Source organism: Anomaloglossus baeobatrachus, chromosome 3, assembly GCF_048569485.1.
Source record: "Anomaloglossus baeobatrachus isolate aAnoBae1 chromosome 3, aAnoBae1.hap1, whole genome shotgun sequence".
NCBI classification, from domain to species: Eukaryota; Metazoa; Chordata; class Amphibia; order Anura; family Aromobatidae; genus Anomaloglossus; species Anomaloglossus baeobatrachus.
The window spans coordinates 159,850,266-159,863,355 of NC_134355.1; the positions used below are offsets into that span (position 1 = coordinate 159,850,266).

The window sequence follows — 13,090 nt, forward strand, 5'->3', positions numbered from 1 at the left end:
ACTTCATTGTCATCCCGCGGCTCTGTCTCTGTGTGATGTCATGAACTCAGATGAACCTCCGAGGTCAGTGCCAGGACACAGGAGTCCGCAGCAGTGATGTCAGAGCTTCACCCGATTTCACTGACATTGCGCGTCTCTCTCTGTGTGGCAGTTTGATTTGCAGTCACACGTGAAGGACTCACCTGTGATCGCAAGTCCCCTGAGTAACTGCAGTGGGCCGCGCGATCAGCTGTGCTTTCACTCAGGTTACACAGCTACAGTCCTCCACCTGAGAGCGGTGGCCACGAGTAACCTCAATGACAGCATAGCTGATCGCGCAGCTCACTTCAGTTGCTGCATGGAGCTCACAGGAGCGGCGGTGTTCTACTGCCGCTCCTGTCAGCTTACGATTTAACAGAGCTGGAAGCGTCGTGGGACCGTCGTGAGACCTTGCGTGGATTATGTCAGACCTGGAGGTGTTTTTGAGGGATTAATAAAGTGGTGAAAGAGGGTTTTTTTGTCTTTCATTACAAATAAAGGATTTTTTGGATGTGTGTGTTTATTTTCTTTAACTTACAGGTTAATCATGGAAGGTATCTTGGGGAGACGCCTGCCATGATTAACCTAGGACTTAGTGGCAGCTATGGGCTGCTGCCATTAACTCCTTATTACCCCGTTTGCCACCGCACCAGGGCAATTCGGGATGAGCCGGGTAGAGTCCCGGGACTGTCGCATCTAATGGATGCAGCAATTCCGGGCGGCTGCTGGCTGATATTGTTAGGCTAGGGGGCTCTCCATAATGTGGCGCTCCCCATCCTGAGAATACCAGCCTTCAATCGTGTGGCTTTACCCTGGCTGGTATCCAAATTGGGGGGGGACCGCACATCGTTTTTTTTCTAATTATTTATTTATTTTTTTAACTGCTCGATATAGACACGCCCACCGGTGGCTGTGATTGGTTGCAGTGAGACAGCTATCACTCAGCGTGGGGGAGTGTCTGACTGCAACCAATCATAGGCGCCGGTGGGTGGAGAAAGCAGGAAATACGTGATGGATTAATGAGCGTCCGGCATTTTAAAAGATGAGAAACTGACACAGTGTGAACGCCGTGCAGCGCAGCGCCGGTGATCGTGGATCGGTGAGTATGAGAGAGGGGGTGTAGGGAGAGACCGACATGGACAGAGAGAAAGATAGAGACAGAGACAGAGAGAAAGACGACCGACAGACCTGCTTTTATTATGTCAAAAACACACGCAGATCGCTAGTAAAAAGCAAGTGAGATGCATTCTTTCTTGAAAAATATGCGTTTAGACATTTCTCATTGACTTCAATGTTAGGGCGGCGTCACACGCTACGATATATCGGGCGATATGTCGTCGGGGTCACGGATTCCGTGACGCACATCTGACATCGTTTGAGATATTGTAGCGTGTGACAGCTGCGAACAACCGTGAACGAGCAAAAATACTCACCTTATCGTTGCTCGTTGACACGTCGTTCATTTTCATAAAGTCGTTCCTCCTTTTGCGCGCTGGTTGTTCGTCGATCCCGTGGCAGCACACATCGCTCCGTGTGACACCCCGGGAACGACGAACACAGCTTACCTGCGTCCCGCTGGCAATGCGGAAGGAAGGAGGTGGGCGAGGTGTTACGTCCCGCTCATCTACGCCCCTCCGCTTCTATTGGGCGGCCGCTGTGTGACGTCGCTGTGACGCCGAACGTCCCTCCCCCTTCAGGAAGAGGATGTTCACCGCCCACAGCGAGGTCGTTCGGGAGATAAGTCCGTGTGACGGGAGTAAGCAACTTTGTGCGCCACGGGCAACAAATTGCCCGTGACGCACAAACGATGGGGGCGGATGCGATCGCTCATGCGATCACACGATAAATCGTCTTGTCTAATGCCGCCCTTATTAAAAGCTGCCAAAATGGCAAAAACAGTTGACATGTTGCTTCTTCAAATGCAGGGATTTTGACAAATTATCCGCAACTAAAATGCAGCGTTTATAAATGCATCGTGCGCACAATATAGCCCTATTTTCCATAGAATTTGCCTGGAAATCAAAACACATGCAATTTTGCATTAAAACGCTGCAGCTCAAAACGCTGCTCAAACGCATGAAAAAAGGCAAAGTGCGCACATAGCCAAAATGTAGTCTTAACTAGAGTTGAGCGCGGTTCGTGGTTCGTGGTTCTCCAGTTCGCGGTTCGAGTTATTTTGGGGGGTGTTCTAGATCGAACTAGAACTCAAGCTTTTTGCTAAAAGTTCGTTAGCTCGAGTTACGTTCGAGAATGGTTCTATCAGCCAAAAGCCAAGCTAATTACTAGCTGGCTTTTCGCTGTAATAGTGTAAGTCACTCTGTGACTCACACTATTATGAAATTTCAGCGTATAGTGTGCGGGGACTGCGCGTTCAGATCACTGCTGCTGGGATAATGGCGATCGCCATTTTTTTTTCTTTTCTTCCTTCCCTAAGTGCGCGTGTAGTGGGGCGGGCCAGCATGTCAGCCAATCCCAGACACACACACAGCTAAGTGGACTTTTTGCCAGACAAGCAAGGGCATGTGTCATTGGATGTCCATGTCACATGTCCCTGCATTATAAAAACGGGTATCTGCCCGTCTGGACGCCATTATCTGCCTTGTGCGTCTGGGTGTCAGTCACCGCTGGCGCAGCTCCTGTCGCCGGTCCTGCTGTGTACGCTCTACACACAGCGTTCTACAGATTAGGGGCAGAATTTTATTATTTATTATTTAGCGCTATACAGAATAGGGATAGAAGTTTCTTTCAGCCCTTTTAAGGGCTAATTACAGCAGGCTCAGAGCCATAGGTGACAGTCAGGTCAGTGGAAACAGTTTTTAACAGCTACAGATAACAGCGTCTGTGTAGCTAAGCTCAGGGACTTTCTTGCTGCATTTCACCATTAGGAGGGATAGAAAGTGAGGCTTCCTTTCCTCTACACTGACCCACAACCCGGCCACTGTACCCTCCTGCCCTTTTTAGCAAAGCCATTTTAATTGCAGAGAGCTGCCAGTTAGTGCCATCCAAAGAGTTGCTGCTGTCCTCCATTATTGTGGCACTTGTGCCAAGCAAGTCCCACCACCTCTGCATTCTCCCCTCCTGCACATTTTTGCAAAGCCATTTAGATTGAAAAGAGTGCTGCCAGTTAGTGGCATCCAAAAAGTGGCTGTTGGACTTCCATTAGTGTCCCACTGGTGCCAAGCAATTTACAGCACCTCTGCATTGCACCCTCAAGCTCATTGTTACTAAGCCATTATAATAGCAAACACTGAGGAAACTTAGTGGCATCCAAAAAGTGGCTGTTGGACTTCATTAGTGTCCCACTGGTGCCAAGCAATTTGCAGCACCTCTACATTGCACCCTCAAGCTCATTGTTACTAAGCCATTATAATAGCAAACACTGAGGAAACTTAGTGGCATCCAAAAAGTTGCTGTTGGACTTCATTAGTGTCCCACTGGTGCCAAGCAATTTGCAGCACCTCTGCATTGCACCCTCAAGCTCATTGTTACTAAGCCATTATAATAGCAAACACTGAGGAAGCTTAGTGGCATCCAAAAAGTGGCTGTTGGACTTCATTAGTGTCCCACTGGTGCCAAGCAATTTGCAGCACCTCTGCATTGCACCCTCAAGCTCATTGATACTAAGCCATTATAATAGCAAACACTGAGGAAACTTAGTGGCATCCAAAAAGTGGCTGTTGGACTTCATTAGTGTCCCACTGGTGCCAAGCAATTTACAGCACCTCTGCATTGCACCGTCAAACTCATTTTTACTAAGCTATTAGAATAGCAAACTGTGCTGCCAGTTTAAGGGCCATAGTTGCATTGTCAGGGATAGTTTTTGTTGTTTATTCTGTTGTCAATAAAGGTATACCATCGCTGCAATCTACACCACCTCTCATTTTTTACTACCACATTTTAAGTGCACAATCTTGTCGCAATCAAAATGAGTGGCAAAATGACAGATGCTGGTGGAAAGGGGAACAGGCGTGTTGGAAAAGGAAAAAAGTGTTTGTCCGTGGGGAAGGTGGCAAAGCTCCATTAACATCTGCTCAAGATAGGCCATCTTCCAGCAAAAGTAAGATGTCTACTACTTACCGTGGACAATCCGATGTGCTCCCTTTTTTACGGACACAAACTGGAACAAAGGTAGATGATGGCCAAAAAAAGAAAATGCTTGAATGGATCTCAAGTGGTCCAACAAGTGCCCTCTCCGCCACCTTAACTAGCGCATCCAAAAAACACCAGTCCTCTGAGTTGTCATCCCAATCACACTTGCTTTCTCCCAGCTCTCAAGTCTCCATCCGCCCTGCACAGTATGGTGGAACAGAGATGGCCAAGTCTGCAGAGCTGTTCAGTCACACTATAGCCTGGGAATCAGAGGTCTGCTCCCAAGCTACAGTGAGTACAGACCAGGAAATGGTCTGCAGTGATGCCCAGAACCTTTGTGACTCAGATTCAAGCCGTGAGGACCAAGTTACTGAGCATAATGTTGACCCTTATTCACAAACTGTAACACCTGTTGTTATAGACAATGAGGAACATACTGATGACGATGAGACGCAGATACCAGATTGGGATGACTACTTAAATATTCAGTCAGGGCAGGAAGAGGCTTGGTCTGAGGGTGAGGGGAGTGCAAACACAACAATTGATGAGGAAGTTCTAGATCCCACCTACTGTCAACCCACAGTCAGGCACTCGAGGAGGTCAACAGAGGCGGTGGAGGAGGATGCAACTGACGACGAAGTTACCTTGTGCCTTCCTGGACAGAGGAGGAGTACTGGTAACACGTCTACAACTGCATCCTCAGCCACCACTCTGCCTCTGAGCAGTAGTCGGGGTGGCTCAGCAGGTCGCATGCCCTCTAAGCCTTGCCTAGCCTGGTCCTTTTTTTCACCTTGCAAAGGATCACCCAAATCATGTGATCTGTAAAATTTGTCGGGAATCTGTTAGTAGAGGCAAAAACCTCAGCAGTTTGACAACTTCTTCCATAAATCGTCACATGAATAAATATCATATTTCCCAGTGGGAAGCTCACCGTGCTGCAATGCGGCCTAGCGGAGCGGACCATCCACCGCCTGCCCCTTCCAGTGCATCCGCGCGCTCTTCCTCTTCTAGGACTGTGGGGATAGCTGTCACACCTGGTTTTCCACGCACAACTTCCACCACTGTAACCGCAACAGGCAGTTTGCTTGGTAGGTCGTCAGTTGGTTTGGAAGGGGAAAAAAGGGCGTGTGTACAGCTCTTTGAGACATCGATAGCACCAACGTTGGATGAAGGCAACATTATGTCTACGCCTGCACTTTCCTCACAAACCTGCATTTTTCCAGGAACACCCTACTCACCACCGTCTACACACAGCAGCCAGATCTCTGTCCCTCAGATGTGGACAAATAAAAGGCCTTTTCCTGCGACCAATGACAAAGCTAAGAGGTTGACTTTATCCCTCTGTAAGCTCTACCGAAATGCTGCCCTTCCGCCTGGTGGACACACAGGATTTTAGAGACCTTATGTCTGTCGCTGTGCCCCAGTACCAGATGCCCAGTTGCCTCTACTTCTCTAAGAAAGGTGTGCCCACGCTACACCAGCATGTCGCACACAACATCACCGCTTCCTTGAGAAACTCTGTGTGTCAACGGGTGCATTTCACCACCGATACTTGGACCAGTAAGCATGGACAGGGACGTTACATGTCGCTGACTGGGCACTGGGTAACTATGGTGATAGATGGTGAAGGGTCTGCTGCACAAGTCTTGCCGTCCCCACGACTTGGGCGTCAATCCTCTGTCTGTCCAAGTTCTTCTACTGCTTCTGCCTCCTCAACCTCGTCTGGGTCCTCCACCTTCGCCCCAAGCCTGCCTGGTCAGGCCACAAGCGTTGTAACTGCGCACAAGGAATCATGCACACCTCATTACTATGCTCGCAGCAGAGCGCAACGGCATCAGGCGGTCTTTATCTTGAAATGTCTTGGAAATAGGAGTCACACAGCGGCTGAGTTGTGGGCAGCTCTGGAGACTGAGTTTGGTAAATGGTTGTCTCCACTCAACCTGCAGCCTGGTAAGGCCGTGTGCGACAATGCTGGAAACCTGGGTGTGGCCCTTCGCCTGGGCAAGATGACACACGTGCCTTGTATGGCTGACGTGTTGAACCTTGTTGTCGAGCAATTTTTAACACACTATCCCGACCTAGATGGCCTTCTAAACAGGGCACGGAAACTGTCTGCTCACTTCCGCCGTTCAACCGCCACAGCTGAGCGACTTGCATCGCTCCAGAAGTCTTTCGGCCTGCCGGTTCATCGCCTGAAATGCGATGTGCCGACACGCTGGAATTCGACTCTCCACATGTTACAGCGACTGTGGCAGAACCGCCGAGCCCTGGTGCAATACGTCATGACGTATAGCCTGGGCCAACGAGATGCAGAGGTGATGCAGATCACCCTGATGGAGTGGTCGCAGATCAAGGACCTATGCATCCTTCTGCACAGTTTCGACTTGGCGACGAATATGTTTAGCGCTGACAATGCCATTATCAGCATACAGTTCCAGTCATTTACATGCTGGAGCACACGCTAAACACTATTCGGAGTCAGGGGATGGGACAACAGGAAGGGGAGGAACTACAGGAGGATTCATATGCGCAAGAGACAACAACATCACCAAGATACAGACGTTCATCATCACCAAGGTGGCAGGCATGGGACCATGGGGGACAGGGATCAACAAGGGCGCATGGTAGCAGGCGAAATGTTGAGGAAGGTGCAGGAGAACATGAAGAAATGGAGGACGAACTGTCCATGGACATGGAAGACTTAGCGGATGAGGGAGACCTTGGTCAAATTTCAGTTGAAAGAGGTTGGGGAGAGATGTCAGAGGAAGAAAGAACGGTTAGCACCTCTATGCCACAAACACAGCGTGGACTTGGTCCGCATGGTTGCGCAAGACACATGAGCTGCACTACCTCCAACATGACCCTCGTATTGTCAAAATTAGAAGTGATGATGACTACTGGCTTGCCACACTATTAGATCCCCTGTTCAAGTCCAAATTTTGTGACATAATTCCAGCCATAGAAAGGGACGCACGTATGCAGGAGTATCAGCAAAAGCTGTTACTCAATCTTAACTCGGCTTTTCCACCAAACACCCGTGGTGCACGGAGTGAATCTCCCAGTTGTAACTTGACAAACATGGGACGGTCTTGTCATCTTCAACAGTCTACCCGTACCAAGAGCACCGTATCTGGTGCTGGTAACAGCAATTTTATTGAATCGTTTCATAATTTTTTTAGACCATCCTTTGCAAGGCCACCAGAGACAACAAGTCTGACACATAGTCAACGTCTGGAGAGGATGATACAGGAGTATCTCCAAATTAACATCGATGTCATGACTTTGCAAATGGAGCCTTGCTCATTTTGGGCTTCAAATCTTGAAAAATGGCCAGAGCTCTCCACTTACGCCTTGGAGATTTTGTCGTGTCCAGCTGCCAGCGTTGTCTCTGAATGTGTCTTCAGTGCTGCTGGGTGTGTGCTGACAGATAAGCGCATGCATCTGTCCAGTGACAATGTGGACAGACTAACGTTCATCAAAATGAACAAGTCATGGATCCACAAGGAATTTACTACCCCTGTGTCATCCTGGGGAGAGTAAATGCTTGTGGATTTGGAATGTGTTTGATGCAAATCAAAACATCCTGTTTGCAACTAGGACACAAGTGCTGCCACTGAAGTGGTGTCTGTGTGGCCCAATTTTTGGAAAAAAAGGGAGACTCTGCTTGGAGTAACCCTTGCTGTGTTTTTTAAAAGGAGCCAAGATGAACAAGTCATGGTTCAGCAAAGACTTTTCTACCTACCCCGGTGTCATCCTGGGGACGGTTAAGTATGGCGTATTTTTGAATGTGCTTGATGCAAATCTACTTGTGAAGTGTACAACTGGGGCACAAGTGCTGCCACTGATGGGATGTCTGTGTGGCCCAATTTTTGGAAAAAAAGGAGGCTCCGCTTGGAGTAACTCTTGCTTGCAGTGTTTCTAAAAATGATCCAAGATGAACAGATCTGGAATCAGCAAAGACTTTGCTACCTACCCCGGTGTCATCCTGGGGACGGTTAAGGATGGCGTATTTTTGAATGTGCTTGATGCAAATCTACCTGTGAAGTGTACAACTGGGGCACAAGTGCTGCCACTGAAGGGGTGGGTGTCTGTGTGGCCCAATTTTTGGAAAAAAGGGAGACTCCACTTTGAGTCACCTTGCGGTGTTTTACATGATTTTAGAAGGGCATGCCATGCCTATATTTGTGTCTCCTCCTCTTTATCCTCATCCAGCTGTTTAGTTTTCGCATGAGTATTTGTCCTTGTCACTTTCCCATGTGTTTGTGTTGTGTTGTGAGTTGTTTGTCACCTTTTGGACACCTTTGAGGGTGTTTTCTAGGTGTTTTTATGTGTTTGTGATTGCCTCCCATTGTTTCCTATGGGTTTGAGTGGTTCGCCGAACCAGTTCGCTGACCCGAACTCGAACCAGACCTCGGTTCGGCGAACCGAGCTCGAGCCGAACCGCGACCGGTTCGGTTCGCTCATCTCTAGTCTTAACATACAAAAGATAACAAAATACATCATGTAGCACTGCAAGCATATAGACCTCAATTTATCAAGACTAACATTGTTCACACCCTAGTCCTAGCTAATTACGCCTATTTTGGTGGAACTGGACGAAACTGTTGTGAAAATGCAAAAAGTTGCAAACATTTTTATGCAACCTCATCATATTGAAAATCATTAAAAGTATTTTATGTAAGATCCCTTTCATGAATTGAGACCACAGTGTGACCGGGAAATAACATTCACCTTTCTCTAAAGAATAGGATAGTTATTTTTTATATATGTTTATTACTTTGAAGTAACTAGCACCATGTGTTTAAAGAGGACTTTTCACAAGTTTGAGCATGTTAAAGTAGACAAAACATATAATAATTGTTGCTGATGTTACGATACTAACAGTCTCTCAAACTTCGGCACTCAAAAGGAAAAAAAATAAGATTCTTTGTTTGAAAAATTCGTCACTTTATTCACAACAAAAAGATTCTTAGATCATCCAGAATTGACAGTTGTCTAAAACGTTTTGGCTAATAACATCAATTGCCTTTTTCAATAAACAGTCTGATCTTAATTTCTTGATATTCAAGTATATGTCAGTAAACCATGAAATTTTTTTTTTTCAAAAACCCCCTCTTGCATAAAATGCAGCCAAAGTAATCAATTCGGCAATCAGGAAAAAAATACCAGTTTCGCCTTTTATAATCAAATGGCTAAAAAGCCCCAGGAAACAGCAATGCTGTAGCCCGCAACCGTACAGGTATCTCAAGATTGTATGCTTGCACGCAGGGAGAAAAGCCTTTATGTAGTTTGTAGCATAAATATGGGTAAACCTGGTGGTCTAGTAGGATACCATGTGTCCAATGATATCCTACTAGACCACTTTGTATGCATTTTGTGCAAGAGAGGTTTGTTTTGCAAAAACATGTTTTACATGGTTTACTGACATATACTTGAATATCAAGAAATTAAGATCAGACAGTTTATTGAAAAAGGTAATTGATGTTATTAGCCAAAACGTTTTATACAACTGTCAATTCTGGATGATCTAAGAATCTTTTTGTTGTGAATACAGTGACGAATTTTTCAAAGAATCTTGTTTTTTTTTCCTTTTGAGTGCCGAAGTTTGAGAGACTGTTTGATTCATAACTATTTTTACTTCTGAGCACCAACTAACGGTGTAGCTTGGCCTCTTCTGTTTTTGATGTTACGATACTGGTGGTGCACGGCTGGAATCCAATGGCTGGTGAAGCACAAGCAGGAAACGTCAAGTAAAAACAAAAAAGTGAGCCGGAGTATGAGATGGTATACATGGAACTTGTGAGACCATGTTCACACTGGCCATGAGACAAAGAGAAAACAAGGAAAAAAATTGTGAAAACATACCCTGCTGTAACTAAATAAAAGCATAGTGCATATAAACATAGGGTACTTAGTAAACACTGTTTTTGATCAAAAAAAGCATAAAGCTATCCCACCAAACGTCAAGGTGTACCCAGTTGGGATAGTACCTACACTCTCTAATATTAAAACCTTACCATGGGTCTAAAATAGGCCTCAATGTGGCTAAGGGCTGAGAGCGACCGGGTCCCAACAGGACACACACAGTCAGGGGGATTCACAGGATGAAATGTCCAGCTCACTGAGAAGGGGGCCACTCCCTGTTTGTACTGAATACAAAAAAACTACATAAAAACAAAAAAGTGAGCCGGAGTATGAGATGGTATACATGGAACTTGTGAGACCATGTTCACACTGGCCATGAGACAAAGAGAAAACAAGGAAAAAAAATTGAGAAAACATACCCTGCTGTAACTAAATAAAAGCATAGTGCATATAAACATAGGGTACTTAGTAAACACTGTTTTTGATCAAAAAAAGCATAAAGCTATCCCACCAAACGCCAAGGTGTACCCAGTTGGGATAGTACCTACACTCTCTAATATTAAAACCTTACCATGGGTCTAAAATAGGCCTTAATGTGGCTAAGGGCTGAGAGTGACCGGGTCCCAACAGGACACACAGAGTCAGGGGGATTCACAGGATGAAATGTCCAGCTCACTGAGAAGGGGGCCACTCCCTGTTTGTACTGAATACAAAAAAACTACATAAAAAAAAAAAAGTGAGCCGGAGTATGAGATGGTATACATGGAACTTGTGAGACCATGTTCACACTGGCCATGAGACAAAGAGAAAACAAGGAATAAAATTGTGAAAACATACCCTGCTGTAACTAAATAAAAGCATAGTGCAAATAAACATAGGGTACTTAGTAAACACTGTTTTTGATCAAAAAAAGCATAAAGCTATCCCACCAAACGTCAAGGTGTACCCAGTTGGGATAGTACCTACACTCTCTAATATTAAAACCTTACCATGGGTCTAAAATAGGCCTCAATGTGGCTAAGGGCTGAGAGCGACTGGGTCCCAACAGGACACACACAGTCAAGGGGATTCACAGGATGAAATGTCCAGCTCACAGTGTTTACTAAGTACCCTATGTTTATATGCACTATGCTTTTATTTAGTTACAGCAGGGTATGTTTTCACAATTTTTTTCCTTGTTTTCTCTTTGTCTCATGGCCAGTGTGAACATGGTCTCACAAGTTCCATGTATACCATCTCATACTCCGGCTCACTTTTTTGTTTTTATGTAGTTTTTTTGTATTCAGTACAAACAGGGAGTGGCCCCCTTCTCAGTGAGCTGGACATTTCATCCTGTGAATCCCCCTGACTGTGTGTGTCCTGTTGGGACCCGGTCGCTCTCAGCCCTTAGCCACATTGAGGCCTATTTTAGACCCATGGTAAGGTTTTAATATTAGAGAGTGTAGGTACTATCCCAACTGGGTACACCTTGACGTTTGGTGGGATAGCTTTATGCTTTTTTTGATCAAAAACAGTGCTTACTAAGTACCCTATGTTTATATGCACTATGCTTTTATTTAGTTACAGCAGGGTATGTTTTCACAATTTTTTTCCTTGTTTTCTCTAGGAAACGTCAAGTAGTAGTAGACATCCTTGGAAGTGGCAGGAGGAGTTGTAGCAATAATCCAGAGAGGAACGGTACAGTTGGAGAGAAAGTTTTCAGGAGAGGAGCTGGAGACTGTATGAGTATCAGTTAGACACAATTCTCAAGCAATGAGTGACTGTTCCATTTGGCTTTAAGTTAGCCCAAATAGGAAATAAAATGGCTTTCACAGGTTCAGAATCTGACATTTAACTAAAGGGAAATTGCAGAACACAACATGTGCCTCCAGTGGTAAGAAGTTGAAATACAGCACAATTAGCAAGATGAATTATAGCAGCCACTAGTGGTCAATCCACAGGACAACAGATTCCTGTCACCTGAGCTGAGTAAAACATAGCTCTTATTATTTATTTTTTATTTCCTCCCCTCTGTTGTGAAGATATTTGCTTGTACAGTTTAGTTTATATTTTCTTTATAATTCTGGTAACTGCATTTCTATAAATTTGTGTCTGGGGGCGTGTACTTCTTCACCTGCATGAGGTTGACGAATCATAAGCAGACAGTAACATACAGGGGAAAAAAGAAAACACCTACCTCTCCTCACAAATCTCTGCAACTGTAGAGATACACAAGAGCTTAGTAATGTATCATTAAAAACACTTCCAGATCTCATCTCTCAGCAGTCAGTGTGGGGAGCGTGAGTGCTGACAGCACTTTGAGGTGAGATCTGCAAGTGTTTGTAATGATGAATATCTCTGCTGCTGTGTAGAGAGATACAGAAGAACTTATTTATGTATCATTAGAAACAGTTGCAGATTTTATAGTGTTGTTAATGCTTTACAAAAGTATATTAAATTTATGGAACTTGCTAACCAAGGATAGACGTCATCCACTGGTACTGAGCTCCATATTGTGGTGCTAACCCTTGGCTCACCCAACAGCTGTTCTTAATAACTCTGTATAAATATTACGAACCATACGATATGTATGTATTTCATTTACTCTGTTGAGTTTTACTAATTCAACATTTGTACAACTAAATAAATGTACTGTTATGATATGAGGCTTACATCCAATCTGAAGCAGACTTTGTTTAGTTATTTGTATTTTAAATTAATTTGGTCTTATGCTCTTGTAGCATTTTGTAACATGATACTGCATCTCCAGCAGTAAATTTATCAGCAGTTTCTTTTTATTTTGCTAAAGGATACTTTTCCTTTTTTTAAAAGTAAACCAAAAGCTTTATTTAAATCTGTTTGTGTAGGGAAAGGATAGGAATAATGAGGCAGCTGAAAGGGTCGGTGTGGACTTGTTTACTTGGTGTAGAAGCATGATAAATTGCTGTAGCTTGATTTTCAGAGAAAGGATCATTTATCCAACTTCATAAATAAAGCTGTTTTGTTTCCCAACATGATTTAAAAAAAAATGTTTTGCAACGGTCATTCCACTGCTTTCATAAATAAGAGCTCTGTAGATTTTTTTGGACTTTATACAATCTTAGACTAATGCCGGCATCACACGGGACGATCTATCGTG

At 44.8% G+C, this 13,090-nt stretch overlaps 1 protein-coding gene across 1 annotated transcript in view; it reads left to right on the forward strand.

Annotated features, from left to right (window-relative positions):
• The window catches only part of ADGB (androglobin), a 499,062-nt gene that overhangs the window by 100,599 nt on the left and 385,373 nt on the right, over positions 1-13,090 (forward strand). The gene's annotated exons all lie outside the window — the stretch shown is intronic.